Genomic DNA, 14,504 nt, shown 5'->3' with positions numbered 1-14,504 from the left:
TGCCATGTTGTATTGTGGGGTCTTTACACTTGTGACATTGCTGTGAACGTTGTAAGTGCAAACATTGGCAGGTGCAGTCAGAAGAGTCAGATCTGTGCACACCCAGGGCTGTCAGGATGGCCGAGTGGTCTAAGGCGCCAGACTCAAGAGAGCTTGATCTTCAGTGCAACTGAGACTTCTGGTCTCCTCATGGAGGCGTGGGTTCAAATCCCACTTCTGACAGGTTTCTTTTACACCCTTAAATCGTCCTGTTTTTTGCAGTGCATTCCCCACACACCACAATCTTTGCACGGACCTGTAACATATGACGAGAAATCCACCAACGATCAGGCTGGGCCCTCAATCACAATTCCATGTATTCCTGGAAGGGACACCTCAGGCACACCTTCCGTTAAATTTGCACTCCATCACACAAACTGCCGTGCTGGTTTCTCATTAAGCAGTTGATCCCATCTTTGTTGTGAGGCTCTCCTGCCACCTTTTGGGCGGAGAAGGCACTGTCCCTGCAACAACACAGGCAGACATGTTCAACAGGGCTTCCTGGTTATGTGGGAGGAGCAGATTGTCATTGGTCCCCCCTTGCGAATTTTAATTTACATAAGGAAGACAGAGAGGTATCTGGGAGTAGGCAGTACACACGGACATTGAACTCTATCTTGTGATTTGCAGCCAATTCTAGATTGAGGCAGGAGGAAAGGAGGTGACTTGCCCAAAAATGGCCATCCTGGGAATTCAGCCACCCTGGGGCTCCCAGGTTAGTGTTTCAGTCCTGCGAGCCACTCATATAAATCTCGCCTGATCGAGCCTGATCGAGCGCTGAGTGAGCGTGTTTGAATCCAAGAATCAAATGCCTCTGTCTTAGGAGCAAGAATTGGCAGGCCCTCCCTTGCATCTGGGGTGGAAGTCTATGGGGCAAGTGTCCAGGACTTGCAGAGGAGTACAAGTGCCAGAAAGTGCCACAGTTCTCATCAGCGCCTTTTTTCTGCTCTCTGGCAGCTAGGATATCGACTGATCCCTTCCTTGCAAGAGTGAAAAAAACAACACCTTGAGAGAAAACATGACTTTTTGTGGTTCACATAGAGAGAGAGCAGCCAAATAGCCCTGCTTTGTTTCTGAAAGACGCATCAGAAATTGCTTAAAATGCCAACTGGGGAATCAGGCTCGTTGGTCTAGGGGTATGATTCTCGCTTCGGGTGCGAGAGGTCCCGGATTCAAATCCCGGACGAGCCCATGCTGTGGAATTATTTTTAGGCTTCTTATTATATAGGGCCATTTCTTCTTTTCAATGCTATAAGACGCCGTGTATGGTGGGAAAGTTCCTTTTCCCTCTACGCTATTTCCCACTTTTGGCGCATAGAATTTCAGTGCCGGACTTCTTTGCAACTGCTTTTCTGGGGTGGACCATCAGTGTAGGAAAATTAAATGCAAAGTGTTTTTCTAGTGTGGTTTCAGGTATGGTTTTAAAACCGCCTTTTGGAATAAAAGTGGTCCTCGTTCCTTTCTTCCAAAGAAAGAGATCGGGTAAGGAGGGTCCAACTTTGAGCTTCATGGACATTGGCCCTTGGTCTGTGCATTCCAGCCCACTACATGCCAAGAAGATTCCTGCAAGCGTGTCTGTTTCTGTAGTGTAGTGGTTATCACGTTCGCTTTACACGCGAAAGGTCCCTGGTTCGAGACCGGGCAGAAAGAGCAGTTTTCTGTTTTTCACACAGTTTGCATTTACTCTCTCAATTTATAGGAAAGCTGAGATAATGGAAGCTGTCTATCCCTCACCAGCGTGACGTACTGTGCTCCAGGGGTATCAGTGACAGCTCAAAAAGAGAAGTGACGATAGTTTGCGCTATTCGTTTGCACGTCCTTGTGTACTGAAGGTTGGGCCTACTTCATGAAAGCAAGGCATGAGAGCAGAAATGGTTTTATTGACCTCACCGAGAGCATACACCTAGAACAAACAAAATGTCTGAAGGATAGAGGCATTTTAATTTCTTGTTCGATGACGGCCATGGAAAAGACAGCAACCATATTGCAGAAGAGAGCAGCATGTGCAGTTGCTTGCTTTGGGTGAAGCATTCACTAACTCGCTGCCAATAACCCCCGGAGCCGGTGCGAAAGGCGACTCTTGTGTGCCTCGGCTCGTTGGTCTAGGGGTATGATTCTCGATTAGGGTGCGAGAGGTCCCGGGTTCAAATCCCGGACGAGCCCTTTTTCAGAGGTAAACATACGAATCCTACTCAAAACTCACAATGCCTGACTATTTCTCATTACACTCGCCGCATTGTTGCACAAAATATTTTGAACCTCATAAGAAACATGGATCACCGTGCTTTTTCTGCCTTCATGCTTAGTCTGTGTGTGTCCCAAGTGATGCTTTCCCAAGCTGTACTTGCTGGCATTTAGGCATCAGATATTTGTCTGTCGATGCCTGTATAAGTCAATTTTTAATACGTCTAATTGCAAGTATGTTGGCTGATATCTCTGCAGTTTTCACACTTGCTCCTCGCTTTCTGAGTGGCTGCTGATACAGCAGAATAGAAGTAGAGAGAACCCTTGAGAGGAACCTTGCTCTAACAGTAAAACACAGCAAGTGAGTTTCTGTAGTGTAGTGGTCATCACGTTCGCCTAACACGCGAAAGGTCCCCGGTTCGAGACTGGGCAGAAACACTGTGCATGAGCTGCTTTTATGTGCACCCTCTAAAACCTTATTATCTCAATGCAAGCTTAAGAAGAGGCGGTCCTTGAACCCAGCGAGCCATGGGAAACTTCCTTTACTTTTGCAAGACGAAACAAAGTAATCCGCATCCATCAGTGGTCGCTCTTGTGCCTAGCTTTTTTTTTGTCATGCCATGTTGTATTGTGGGGTCTTTACACTTGTGACATTGCTGTGAACGTTGTAAGTGCAAACATTGGCAGGTGCAGTCAGAAGAGTCAGATCTGTGCACACCCAGGGCTGTCAGGATGGCCGAGTGGTCTAAGGCGCCAGACTCAAGAGAGCTTGATCTTCAGTGCAACTGAGACTTCTGGTCTCCTCATGGAGGCGTGGGTTCAAATCCCACTTCTGACAGGTTTCTTTTACACCCTTAAATCGTCCTGTTTTTTGCAGTGCATTCCCCACACACCACAATCTTTGCACGGACCTGTAACATATGACGAGAAATCCACCAACGATCAGGCTGGGCCCTCAATCACAATTCCATGTATTCCTGGAAGGGACACCTCAGGCACACCTTCCGTTAAATTTGCACTCCATCACACAAACTGCCGTGCTGGTTTCTCATTAAGCAGTTGATCCCATCTTTGTTGTGAGGCTCTCCTGCCACCTTTTGGGCGGAGAAGGCACTGTCCCTGCAACAACACAGGCAGACATGTTCAACAGGGCTTCCTGGTTATGTGGGAGGAGCAGATTGTCATTGGTCCCCCCTTGCGAATTTTAATTTACATAAGGAAGACAGAGAGGTATCTGGGAGTAGGCAGTACACACGGACATTGAACTCTATCTTGTGATTTGCAGCCAATTCTAGATTGAGGCAGGAGGAAAGGAGGTGACTTGCCCAAAAATGGCCATCCTGGGAATTCAGCCACCCTGGGGCTCCCAGGTTAGTGTTTCAGTCCTGCGAGCCACTCATATAAATCTCGCCTGATCCAGCCTGATCGAGCGCTGAGTGAGCGTGTTTGAATCCAAGAATCAAATGCCTCTGTCTTAGGAGCAAGAATTGGCAGGCCCTCCCTTGCATCTGGGGTGGAAGTCTATGGGGCAAGTGTCCAGGACTTGCAGAGGAGTAGAAGTGCCAGAAAGTGCCACAGTTCTCATCAGCGCCTTTTTTCTGCTCTCTGGCAGCTAGGATATCGACTGATCCCTTCCTTGCAAGAGTGAAAAAAACAACACCTTGAGAGAAAACATGACTTTTTGTGGTTCACATAGAGAGAGAGCAGCCAAATAGCCCTGCTTTGTTTCTGAAAGACGCATCAGAAATTGCTTAAAATGCCAACTGGGGAATCAGGCTCGTTGGTCTAGGGGTATGATTCTCGCTTCGGGTGCGAGAGGTCCCGGATTCAAATCCCGGACGAGCCCATGCTGTGGAATTATTTTTAGGCTTCTTATTATATAGGGCCATTTCTTCTTTTCAATGCTATAAGACGCCGTGTATGGTGAGAAAGTTCCTTTCCCTCTACGCTATTTCCCACTTTTGGCGTATAGAATTTCAGTGCCGGACTTCTTTGCAACTGCTTTTCTGGGGTGGACCATCAGTGTAGGAAAATTAAATGCAAAGTGTTTTTCTAGTGTGGTTTCAGGTATGGTTTTAAAATCGCCTTTTGGAATAAAAGGGGTCCTCGTTCCTTTCTTCCAAAGAAAGAGATCGGGTAAGGAGGGTCCAACTTTGAGCTTCATGGACATTGGCCCTTGGTCTGTGCATTCCAGCCCACTACATGCCAAGAAGATTCCTGCAAGCGTGTCTGTTTCTGTAGTGTAGTGGTTATCACGTTCGCTTTACACGCGAAAGGTCCCTGGTTCGAGACCGGGCAGAAAGAGCAGTTTTCTGTTTTTCACACAGTTTGCATTTACTCTCTCAATTTATAGGAAAGCTGAGATAATGGAAGCTGTCTATCCCTCACCAGCGTGACGTACTTTGCTCCAGGGGTATCAGTGACAGCTCAAAAAGAGAAGTGACGATAGTTTGCGCTATTCGTTTGCGCGTCCTTGTGTACTGAAGGTTGGGCCTACTTCATGAAAGCAAGGCATGAGAGCAGAAATGGTTTTATTGACCTCACCGAGAGCATACACCTAGAACAAACAAAATGTCTGAAGGATAGAGGCATTTTCATTTCTTGTTCGATGACGGCCATGGAAAAGACAGCAACCATATTGCAGAAGAGAGCAGCATGTGCAGTTGCTTGCTTTGGGTGAAGCATTCACTAACTCGCTGCCAATAACCCCCGGAGCCGGTGCGAAAGGCAACTCTTGTGTGCCTCGGCTCGTTGGTCTAGGGGTATGATTCTCGCTTAGGGTGCGAGAGGTCCCGGGTTCAAATCCCGGACGAGCCCTTTTTCAGAGGTAAACATACGAATCCTACTCAAAACTCACAATGCCTGACTATTTCTCATTACACTCGCCGCATTGTTGCACAAAATATTTTGAACCTCATAAGAAACATGGATCACCGTGCTTTTTCTGCCTTCATGCTTAGTCTGTGTGTGTCCCAGGTGATGCTTTCCCAAGCTGTACTTGCTGGCATTTAGGCATCAGATATTTGTCTGTCGATGCCTGTATAAGTCAATTTTTAATACGTCTAATTGCAAGTATGTTGGCTGATATCTCTGCAGTTTTCACACTTGCTCCTCGCTTTCTGAGTGGCTGCTGATACAGCAGAATAGAAGTAGAGAGAACCCTTGAGAGGAACCTTGCTCTAACAGTAAAACACAGCAAGTGAGTTTCTGTAGTGTAGTGGTCATCACGTTCGCCTAACACGCGAAAGGTCCCCGGTTCGAGACTGGGCAGAAACACTGTGCATGAGCTGCTTTTATGTGCACCCTCTAAAACCTTATTATCTCAATGCAAGCTTAAGAAGAGGCGGTCCTTGAACCCAGCGAGCCATGGGAAACTTCCTTTACTTTTGCAAGACGAAACAAAGTAATCCGCATCCATCAGTGGTCGCTCTTGTGCCTAGCTTTTTTTTTGTCATGCCATGTTGTATTGTGGGGTCTTTACACTTGTGACATTGCTGTGAACGTTGTAAGTGCAAACATTGGCAGGTGCAGTCAGAAGAGTCAGATCTGTGCACACCCAGGGCTGTCAGGATGGCCGAGTGGTCTAAGGCGCCAGACTCAAGAGAATTTGATCTTCAGTGCAACTGAGACTTCTGGTCTCCTCATGGAGGCGTGGGTTCAAATCCCACTTCTGACAGGTTTCTTTTACACCCTTAAATCGTCCTGTTTTTTGCAGTGCATTCCCCACACACCACAATCTTTGCACGGACCTGTAACATATGACGAGAAATCCACCAACGATCAGGCTGGGCCCTCAATCACAATTCCATGTATTCCTGGAAGGGACACCTCAGGCACACCTTCCGTTAAATTTGCACTCCATCACACAAACTGCCGTGCTGGTTTCTCATTAAGCAGTTGATCCCATCTTTGTTGTGAGGCTCTCCTGCCACCTTTTGGGCGGAGAAGGCACTGTCCCTGCAACAACACAGGCAGACATGTTCAACAGGGCTTCCAGGTTATGTGGGAGGAGCAGATTGTCATTGGTCCCCCCTTGCGAATTTTAATTTACATAAGGAAGACAGAGAGGTATCTGGGAGTAGGCAGTACACACGGACATTGAACTCTATCTTGTGATTTGCAGCCAATTCTAGATTGAGGCAGGAGGAAAGGAGGTGACTTGCCCAAAAATGGCCATCCTGAGAATTCAGCCACCCTGGGGCTCCCAGGTTAGTGTTTCAGTCCTGCGAGCCACTCATATAAATCTCGCCTGATCGAGCCTGATCGAGCGCTGAGTGAGCGTGTTTGAATCCAAGAATCAAATGCCTCTGTCTTAGGAGCAAGAATTGGCAGGCCCTCCCTTGCATCTGGGGTGGAAGTCTATGGGGCAAGTGTCCAGGACTTGCAGAGGAGTACAAGTGCCAGAAAGTGCCACAGTTCTCATCAGCGCCTTTTTTCTGCTCTCTGGCAGCTAGGATATCGACTGATCCCTTCCTTGCAAGAGTGAAAAAAACAACACCTTGAGAGAAAACATGACTTTTTGTGGTTCACATAGAGAGAGAGCAGCCAAATAGCCCTGCTTTGTTTCTGAAAGACGCATCAGAAATTGCTTAAAATGCCAACTGGGGAATCAGGCTCGTTGGTCTAGGGGTATGATTCTCGCTTCGGGTGCGAGAGGTCCCGGATTCAAATCCCGGACGAGCCCATGCTGTCGAATTATTTTTAGGCTTCTTATTATATAGGGCCATTTCTTCTTTTCAATGCTATAAGACGCCGTGTATGGTGAGAAAGTTCCTTTCCCTCTACGCTATTTCCCACTTTTGGCGTATAGAATTTCAGTGCCGGACTTCTTTGCAACTGCTTTTCTGGGGTGGACCATCAGTGTAGGAAAATTAAATGCAAAGTGTTTTTCTAGTGTGGTTTCAGGTATGGTTTTAAAATCGCCTTTTGGAATAAAAGGGGTCCTCGTTCCTTTCTTCCAAAGAAAGAGATCGGGTAAGGAGGGTCCAACTTTGAGCTTCATGGACATTGGCCCTTGGTCTGTGCATTCCAGCCCACTACATGCCAAGAAGATTCCTGCAAGCGTGTCTGTTTCTGTAGTGTAGTGGTTATCACGTTCGCTTTACACGCGAAAGGTCCCTGGTTCGAGACCGGGCAGAAACAGCAGCTTTCTGTTTTTCACACAGTTTGCATTTACTCTCTCAATTTATAGGAAAGCTGAGATAATGGAAGCTGTCTATCCCTCACCAGCGTGACGTACTGTGCACCAGGGGTATCAGTGACAGCTCAAAAAGAGAAGTGACGATAGTTTGCGCTATTCGTTTGCACGTCCTTGTGTACTGAAGGTTGGGCCTACTTCATGAAAGCAAGGCATGAGAGCAGAAATGGTTTTATTGACCTCACCGAGAGCATACACCTAGAACAAACAAAATGTCTGAAGGATAGAGGTATTTTCATTTCTTGTTCGATGACGGCCATGGAAAAGACAGCAACCATATTGCAGAAGAGAGCAGCATGTGCAGTTGCTTGCTTTGGGTGAAGCATTCACTAACTCGCTGCCAATAACCCCCAGAGCCGGTGCGAAAGGCGACTCTTGTGTGCCTCGGCTCGTTGGTCTAGGGGTATGATTCTCGCTTAGGGTGCGAGAGGTCCCGGGTTCAAATCCCGTACGAGCCCTTTTTCAGAGGTAAACATACGAATCCTACTCAAAACTCACAATGCCTGACTATTTCTCATTACACTCGCCGCATTGTTGCACAAAATATTTTGAACCTCATAAGAAACATGGATCACCATGCTTTTTCTGCCTTCATGCTTAGTCTGTGTGTGTCCCAGGTGATGCTTTCCCAAGCTGTACTTGCTGGCATTTAGGCATCAGATATTTGTCTGTCGATGCCTGCATAAGTCAATTTTTAATACGTCTAATTGCAAGTATGTTGGCTGATATCTCTGCAGTTTTCACACTTGCTCCTCGCTTTCTGAGTGGCTGCTGATACAGCAGAATAGAAGTAGAGAGAACCCTTGAGAGGAACCTTGCTCTAACAGTAAAACACAGCAAGTGAGTTTCTGTAGTGTAGTGGTCATCACGTTCGCCTAACACGCGAAAGGTCCCCGGTTCGAAACCGGGCAGAAACACTGTGCATGAGCTGCTTTTATGTGCACCCTCTAAAACCTTATTATCTCAATGCAAGCTTAAGAAGAGGCGGTCCTTGAACCCAGCGAGCCATGGGAAACTTCCTTTACTTTTGCAAGACGAAACAAAGTAATCCGCATCCATCAGTGGTCGCTCTTGTGCCTAGCTTTTTTTTTGTCATGCCATGTTGTATTGTGGGGTCTTTACACTTGTGACATAACTGTGAACGTTGTAAGTGCAAACATTGGCAGGTGCAGTCAGAAGAGTCAGATCTGTGCACACCCAGGGCTGTCAGGATGGCCGAGTGGTCTAAGGCGCCAGACTCAAGAGAGTTTGATCTTCAGTGCAACTGAGACTTCTGGTCTCCTCATGGAGGCGTGGGTTCAAATCCCACTTCTGACAGGTTTCTTTTACACCCTTAAATCGTCCTGTTTTTTGCAGTGCATTCCCCACACACCACAATCTTTGCACGGACCTGTAACATATGACGAGAAATCCACCAACGATCAGGCTGGGCCCTCAATCACAATTCCATGTATTCCTGGAAGGGACACCTCAGGCACACCTTCCGTTAAATTTGCACTCCATCACACAAACTGCCGTGCTGGTTTCTCATTAAGCAGTTGATCCCATCTTTGTTGTGAGGCTCTCCTGCCACCTTTTGGGCGGAGAAGGCACTGTCCCTGCAACAACACAGGCAGACATGTTCAACAGGGCTTCCAGGTTATGTGGGAGGAGCAGATTGTCATTGGTCCCCCCTTGCGAATTTTAATTTACATAAGGAAGACAGAGAGGTATCTGGGAGTAGGCAGTACACACGGACATTGAACTCTATCTTGTGATTTGCAGCCAATTCTAGATTGAGGCAGGAGGAAAGGAGGTGACTTGCCCAAAAATGGCCATCCTGGGAATTCAGCCACCCTGGGGCTCCCAGGTTAGTGTTTCAGTCCTGCGAGCCAGTCATATAAATCTCGCCTGATCGAGCCTGATCGAGCGCTGAGTGAGCGTGTTTGAATCCAAGAATCAAATGCCTCTGTCTTAGGAGCAAGAATTGGCAGGCCCTCCCTTGCATCTGGGGTGGAAGTCTATGGGGCAAGTGTCCAGGACTTGCAGAGGAGTACAAGTGCCAGAAAGTGCCACAGTTCTCATCAGCGCCTTTTTTCTGCTCTCTGGCAGCTAGGATATCGACTGATCCCTTCCTTGCAAAAGTGAAAAAAACAACACCTTGAGAGAAAACATGACTTTTTGTGGTTCACATAGAGAGAGAGCAGCCAAATAGCCCTGCTTTGTTTCTGAAAGACGCATCAGAAATTGCTTAAAATGCCAACTGGGGAATCAGGCTCGTTGGTCTAGGGGTATGATTCTCGCTTCGGGTGCGAGAGGTCCCGGATTCAAATCCCGGACGAGCCCATGCTGTGGAATTATTTTTAGGCTGCTTATTATATAGGGCCATTTCTTCTTTTCAATGCTATAAGACGCCGTGTATGGTGAGAAAGTTCCTTTCCCTCTACGCTATTTCCCACTTTTGGCGTATAGAATTTCAGTGCCGGACTTCTTTGCAACTGCTTTTCTGGGGTGGACCATCAGTGTAGGAAAATTAAATGCAAAGTGTTTTTCTAGTGTGGTTTCAGGTATGGTTTTAAAATCGCCTTTTGGAATAAAAGGGGTCCTCGTTCCTTTCTTCCAAAGAAAGAGATCGGGTAAGGAGGGTCCAACTTTGAGCTTCATGGACATTGGCCCTTGGTCTGTGCATTCCAGCCCACTACATGCCAAGAAGATTCCTGCAAGCGTGTCTGTTTCTGTAGTGTAGTGGTTATCACGTTCGCTTTACACGTGAAAGGTCCCTGGTTCGAGACCGGGCAGAAACAGCAGCTTTCTGTTTTTCACACAGTTTGCATTTACTCTCTCAACTTATAGGAAAGCTGAGATAATGGAAGCTGTCTAACCCTCACCAGCGTGATGTACTGTGCTCCAGGGGCATCAGTGACAGCTCAAAAAGAGAAGTGACGATAGTTTGCGCTATTCGTTTGCACGTCCTTGTGTACTGAAGGTTGGGCCTACTTCATGAAAGCAAGGCATGAGAGCAGAAATGGTTTTATTGACCTCACCGAGAGCATACACCTAGAACAAACAAAATGTCTGAAGGATAGAGGCATTTTCATTTCTTGTTCGATGACGGCCATGGAAAAGACAGCAACCATATTGCACAAGAGAGCAGCATGTGCAGTTGCTTGCTTTGGGTGAAGCATTCACTAACTCGCTGCCAATAACCCCCGGAGCCGGTGCGAAAGGCAACTCTTGTGTGCCTCGGCTCGTTGGTCTAGGGGTATGATTCTCGCTTAGGGTGCGAGAGGTCCCGGGTTCAAATCCCGGACGAGCCCTTTTTCAGAGGTAAACATACGAATCCTACTCAAAACTCACAATGCCTGACTATTTCTCATTACACTCGCCGCATTGTTGCACAAAATATTTTGAACCTCATAAGAAACATGGATCACCATGCTTTTTCTGCCTTCATGCTTAGTCTGTGTGTGTCCCAGGTGATGCTTTCCCAAGCTGTACTTGCTGGCATTTAGGCATCAGATATTTGTCTGTCGATGCCTGCATAAGTCAATTTTTAATACGTCTAATTGCAAGTATGTTGGCTGATATCTCTGCAGTTTTCACACTTGCTCCTCGCTTTCTGAGTGGCTGCTGATACAGCAGAATAGAAGTAGAGAGAACCCTTGAGAGGAACCTTGCTCTAACAGTAAAACACAGCAAGTGAGTTTCTGTAGTGTAGTGGTCATCACATTCACCTAACACGCGAAAGGTCCCCGGTTCGAGACCGGGCAGAAACACTGTGCATGAGCTGCTTTTATGTGCACCCTCTAAAACCTTATTATCTCAATGCAAGCTTAAGAAGAGGCGGTCCTTGAACCCAGCGAGCCATGGGAAACTTCCTTTACTTTTGCAAGACGAAACAAAGTAATCCGCATCCATCAGTGGTCGCTCTTGTGCCTAGCTTTTTTTTTGTCATGCCATGTTGTATTGTGGGGTCTTTACACTTGTGACATTGCTGTGAATGTTGTAAGTGCAAACATTGGCAGGTGCAGTCAGAAGTGTCAGATCTGTGCACACCCAGGGCTGTCAGGATGGCCGAGTGGTCTAAGGCGCCAGACTCAAGAGAGCTTGATCTTCAGTGCAACTGAGACTTCTGGTCTCCTCATGGAGGCGTGGGTTCAAATCCCACTTCTGACAGGTTTCTTTTACACCCTTAAATCGTCCTGTTTTTTGCAGTGCATTCCCCACACACCACAATCTTTGCACGGACCTGTAACATATGACGAGAAATCCACCAACGATCAGGCTGGGCCCTCAATCACAATTCCATGTATTCCTGGAAGGGACACCTCAGGCACACCTTCCGTTAAATTTGCACTCCATCACACAAACTGCCGTGCTGGTTTCTCATTAAGCAGTTGATCCCATCTTTGTCGTGAGGCTCTCCTGCCACCTTTTGGGCGGAGAAGGCACTGTCCCTGCAACAACACAGGCAGACATGTTCAACAGGGCTTCCTGGTTATGTGGGAGGAGCAGATTGTCATTGGTCCCCCCTTGCGAATTTTAATTTACATAAGGAAGACAGAGAGGTATCTGGGAGTAGGCAGTACACACGGACATTGAACTCTATCTTGTGATTTGCAGCCAATTCTAGATTGAGGCAGGAGGAAAGGAGGTGACTTGCCCAAAAATGGCCATCCTGGGAATTCAGCCACCCTGGGGCTCCCAGGTTAGTGTTTCAGTCCTGCGAGCCACTCATATAAATCTCGCCTGATCGAGCCTGATCGAGCGCTGAGTGAGCGTGTTTGAATCCAAGAATCAAATGCCTCTGTCTTAGGAGCAAGAATTGGCAGGCCCTCCCTTGCATCTGGGGTGGAAGTCTATGGGGCAAGTGTCCAGGACTTGCAGAGGAGTACAAGTGCCAGAAAGTGCCACAGTTCTCATCAGCGCCTTTTTTCTGCTCTCTGGCAGCTAGGATATCGACTGATCCCTTCCTTGCAAGAGTGAAAAAAACAACACCTTGAGAGAAAACATGACTTTGTGTGGTTCACATAGAGAGAGAGCAGCCAAATAGCCCTGCTTTGTTTCTGAAAGACGCATCAGAAATTGCTTAAAATGCCAACTGGGGAATCAGGCTCGTTGGTCTAGGGGTATGATTCTCGCTTCGGGTGCGAGAGGTCCCGGATTCAAATCAAGGACGAGCCCATGCTGTGGAATTATTTTTAGGCTTCTTATTATATAGGGCCATTTCTTCTTTTCAATGCTATAAGACGCCGTGTATGGTGAGAAAGTTCCTTTCCCTCTACGCTATTTCCCACTTTTGGCGTATAGAATTTCAGTGCCGGACTTCTTTGCAACTGCTTTTCTGGGGTGGACCATCAGTGTAGGAAAATTAAATGCAAAGTGTTTTTCTAGTGTGGTTTCAGGTATGGTTTTAAAATCGCCTTTTGGAATAAAAGTGGTCCTCGTTCCTTTCTTCCAAAGAAAGAGATCGGGCAAGGAGGGTCCAACTTTGAGCTTCATGGACATTGGCCCTTGGTCTGTGCATTCCAGCCCACTACATGCCAAGAAGATTCCTGCAAGCGTGTCTGTTTCTGTAGTGTAGTGGTTATCACGTTCGCTTTACACGCGAAAGGTCCCTGGTTCGAGACCGGGCAGAAAGAGCAGTTTTCTGTTTTTCACACAGTGTGCATTTACTCTCTCAATTTATAGGAAAGCTGAGATAATGGAAGCTGTCTATCCCTCACCAGCGTGACGTACTGTGCTCCAGGGGTATCAGTGACAGCTCAAAAAGAGAAGTGACGATAGTTTGCGCTATTCGTTTGCACGTCCTTGTGTACTGAAGGTTGGGCCTACTTCATGAAAGCAAGGCATGAGAGCAGAAATGGTTTTATTGACCTCACCGAGAGCATACACCTAGAACAAACAAAATGTCTGAAGGATAGAGGCATTTTCATTTCTTGTTCGATGACGGCCATGGAAAAGACAGCAACCATATTGCAGAAGAGAGCAGCATGTGCAGTTGCTTGCTTTGGGTGAAACATTCACTAACTCGCTGCCAATAACCCCCGGAGCCGGTGCGAAAGGCGACTCTTGTGTGCCTCGGCTCGTTGGTCTAGGGGTATGATTCTTGATTAGGGTGCGAGAGGTCCCGGGTTCAAATCCCGGACGAGCCCTTTTTCAGAGGTAAACATACGAATCCTACTCAAAACTCACAATGCCTGACTATTTCTCATTACACTCGCCGCATTGTTGCACAAAATATTTTGAACCTCATAAGAAACATGGATCACCGTGCTTTTTCTGCCTTCATGCTTAGTCTGTGTGTGTCCCAGATGATGCTTTCCCAAGCTGTACTTGCTGGCATTTAGGCATCAGATATTTGTTTGTCGATGCCTGCATAAGTCAATTTTTAATACGTCTAATTGCAAGTATGTTGGCTGATATCTCTGCAGTTTTCACACTTGTTCCTCGCTTTCTGAGTGGCTGCTGATAGAGCAGAATAGAAGTAGAGAGAACCCTTGAGAGGAACCTTGCTCTAACAGTAAAACACAGCAAGTGAGTTTCTGTAGTGTAGTGGTCATCACGTTCGCCTAACACGCGAAAGGTCCCCGGTTCGAGACCGGGCAGAAACACTGTGCATGAGCTGCTTTTATGTGCACCCTCTAAAACCTTATTATCTCAATGCAAGCTTAAGAAGAGGCGGTTCTTGAACCCAGCGAGCCATGGGAAACTTCCTTTACTTTTGCAAGACGAAACAAAGTAATCCGCATCCATCAGTGGTCGCTCTTGTGCCTAGCTTTTTTTTTGTCATGCCATGTTGTATTGTGGGGTCTTTACACTTGTGACATTGCTGTGAACGTTGTAAGTGCAAACATTGGCAGGTGCAGTCAGAAGAGTCAGATCTGTGCACACCCAAGGCTGTCAGGATGGCCGAGTGGTCTAAGGCGCCAGACTCAAGAGAGCTTGATCTTCAGTGCAACTGAGACTTCTGGTCTCCTCATGGAGGCGTGGGTTCAAATCCCACTTCTGACAGGTTTCTTTTACACCCTTAAATCGTCCTGTTTTTTGCAGTGCATTCCCACACACCACAATCTTTGCACGGACCTGTAACATATGACGAGAA

At 47.1% G+C, this 14,504-nt stretch overlaps 12 non-coding genes across 12 annotated transcripts; all 12 read left to right on the top strand.

The window, feature by feature from the left end:
• Positions 1-110: 110 nt before the first annotated feature.
• TRNAL-CAA (transfer RNA leucine (anticodon CAA)) lies at positions 111-222 on the top strand. Its single transcript has 2 exons — positions 111-148; positions 177-222. It is a non-coding gene; the product is annotated as a tRNA-Leu (tRNA).
• A 2,727-nt stretch (positions 223-2,949) lies between these two features.
• TRNAL-CAA (transfer RNA leucine (anticodon CAA)) lies at positions 2,950-3,061 on the top strand. The gene is made up of 2 exons: positions 2,950-2,987; positions 3,016-3,061. It is a non-coding gene; the product is annotated as a tRNA-Leu (tRNA).
• A 1,907-nt stretch (positions 3,062-4,968) lies between these two features.
• On the top strand, positions 4,969-5,040 carry TRNAP-AGG (transfer RNA proline (anticodon AGG)). The gene has a single exon. It is a non-coding gene; the product is annotated as a tRNA-Pro (tRNA).
• Positions 5,041-5,787: 747 nt separating this feature from the next.
• On the top strand, positions 5,788-5,899 carry TRNAL-CAA (transfer RNA leucine (anticodon CAA)). Its single transcript has 2 exons — positions 5,788-5,825; positions 5,854-5,899. It is a non-coding gene; the product is annotated as a tRNA-Leu (tRNA).
• Positions 5,900-7,292: 1,393 nt separating this feature from the next.
• On the top strand, positions 7,293-7,365 carry TRNAV-UAC (transfer RNA valine (anticodon UAC)). The gene has a single exon. It is a non-coding gene; the product is annotated as a tRNA-Val (tRNA).
• An 899-nt stretch (positions 7,366-8,264) lies between these two features.
• On the top strand, positions 8,265-8,337 carry TRNAV-AAC (transfer RNA valine (anticodon AAC)). Its single transcript has one exon. It is a non-coding gene; the product is annotated as a tRNA-Val (tRNA).
• A 288-nt stretch (positions 8,338-8,625) lies between these two features.
• Positions 8,626-8,737, top strand: TRNAL-CAA (transfer RNA leucine (anticodon CAA)). The gene is made up of 2 exons: positions 8,626-8,663; positions 8,692-8,737. It is a non-coding gene; the product is annotated as a tRNA-Leu (tRNA).
• Positions 8,738-10,130: 1,393 nt separating this feature from the next.
• On the top strand, positions 10,131-10,203 carry TRNAV-UAC (transfer RNA valine (anticodon UAC)). The gene has a single exon. It is a non-coding gene; the product is annotated as a tRNA-Val (tRNA).
• Positions 10,204-10,644: 441 nt separating this feature from the next.
• Positions 10,645-10,716, top strand: TRNAP-AGG (transfer RNA proline (anticodon AGG)). Its single transcript has one exon. It is a non-coding gene; the product is annotated as a tRNA-Pro (tRNA).
• Positions 10,717-11,463: 747 nt separating this feature from the next.
• On the top strand, positions 11,464-11,575 carry TRNAL-CAA (transfer RNA leucine (anticodon CAA)). Its single transcript has 2 exons — positions 11,464-11,501; positions 11,530-11,575. It is a non-coding gene; the product is annotated as a tRNA-Leu (tRNA).
• Positions 11,576-13,940: 2,365 nt separating this feature from the next.
• TRNAV-AAC (transfer RNA valine (anticodon AAC)) lies at positions 13,941-14,013 on the top strand. The gene has a single exon. It is a non-coding gene; the product is annotated as a tRNA-Val (tRNA).
• A 288-nt stretch (positions 14,014-14,301) lies between these two features.
• TRNAL-CAA (transfer RNA leucine (anticodon CAA)) lies at positions 14,302-14,413 on the top strand. Its single transcript has 2 exons — positions 14,302-14,339; positions 14,368-14,413. It is a non-coding gene; the product is annotated as a tRNA-Leu (tRNA).
• Positions 14,414-14,504: the final 91 nt, after the last annotated feature.

The sequence above is a fragment of the Triturus cristatus genome, chromosome 10 (genome assembly GCF_964204655.1).
Source record: "Triturus cristatus chromosome 10, aTriCri1.1, whole genome shotgun sequence".
Taxonomy (NCBI): Eukaryota; Metazoa; Chordata; class Amphibia; order Caudata; family Salamandridae; genus Triturus; species Triturus cristatus.
The sequence above is the reverse complement of the archived record's forward strand: the minus strand, read 5'-3'. Positions and strand labels throughout refer to the sequence as shown.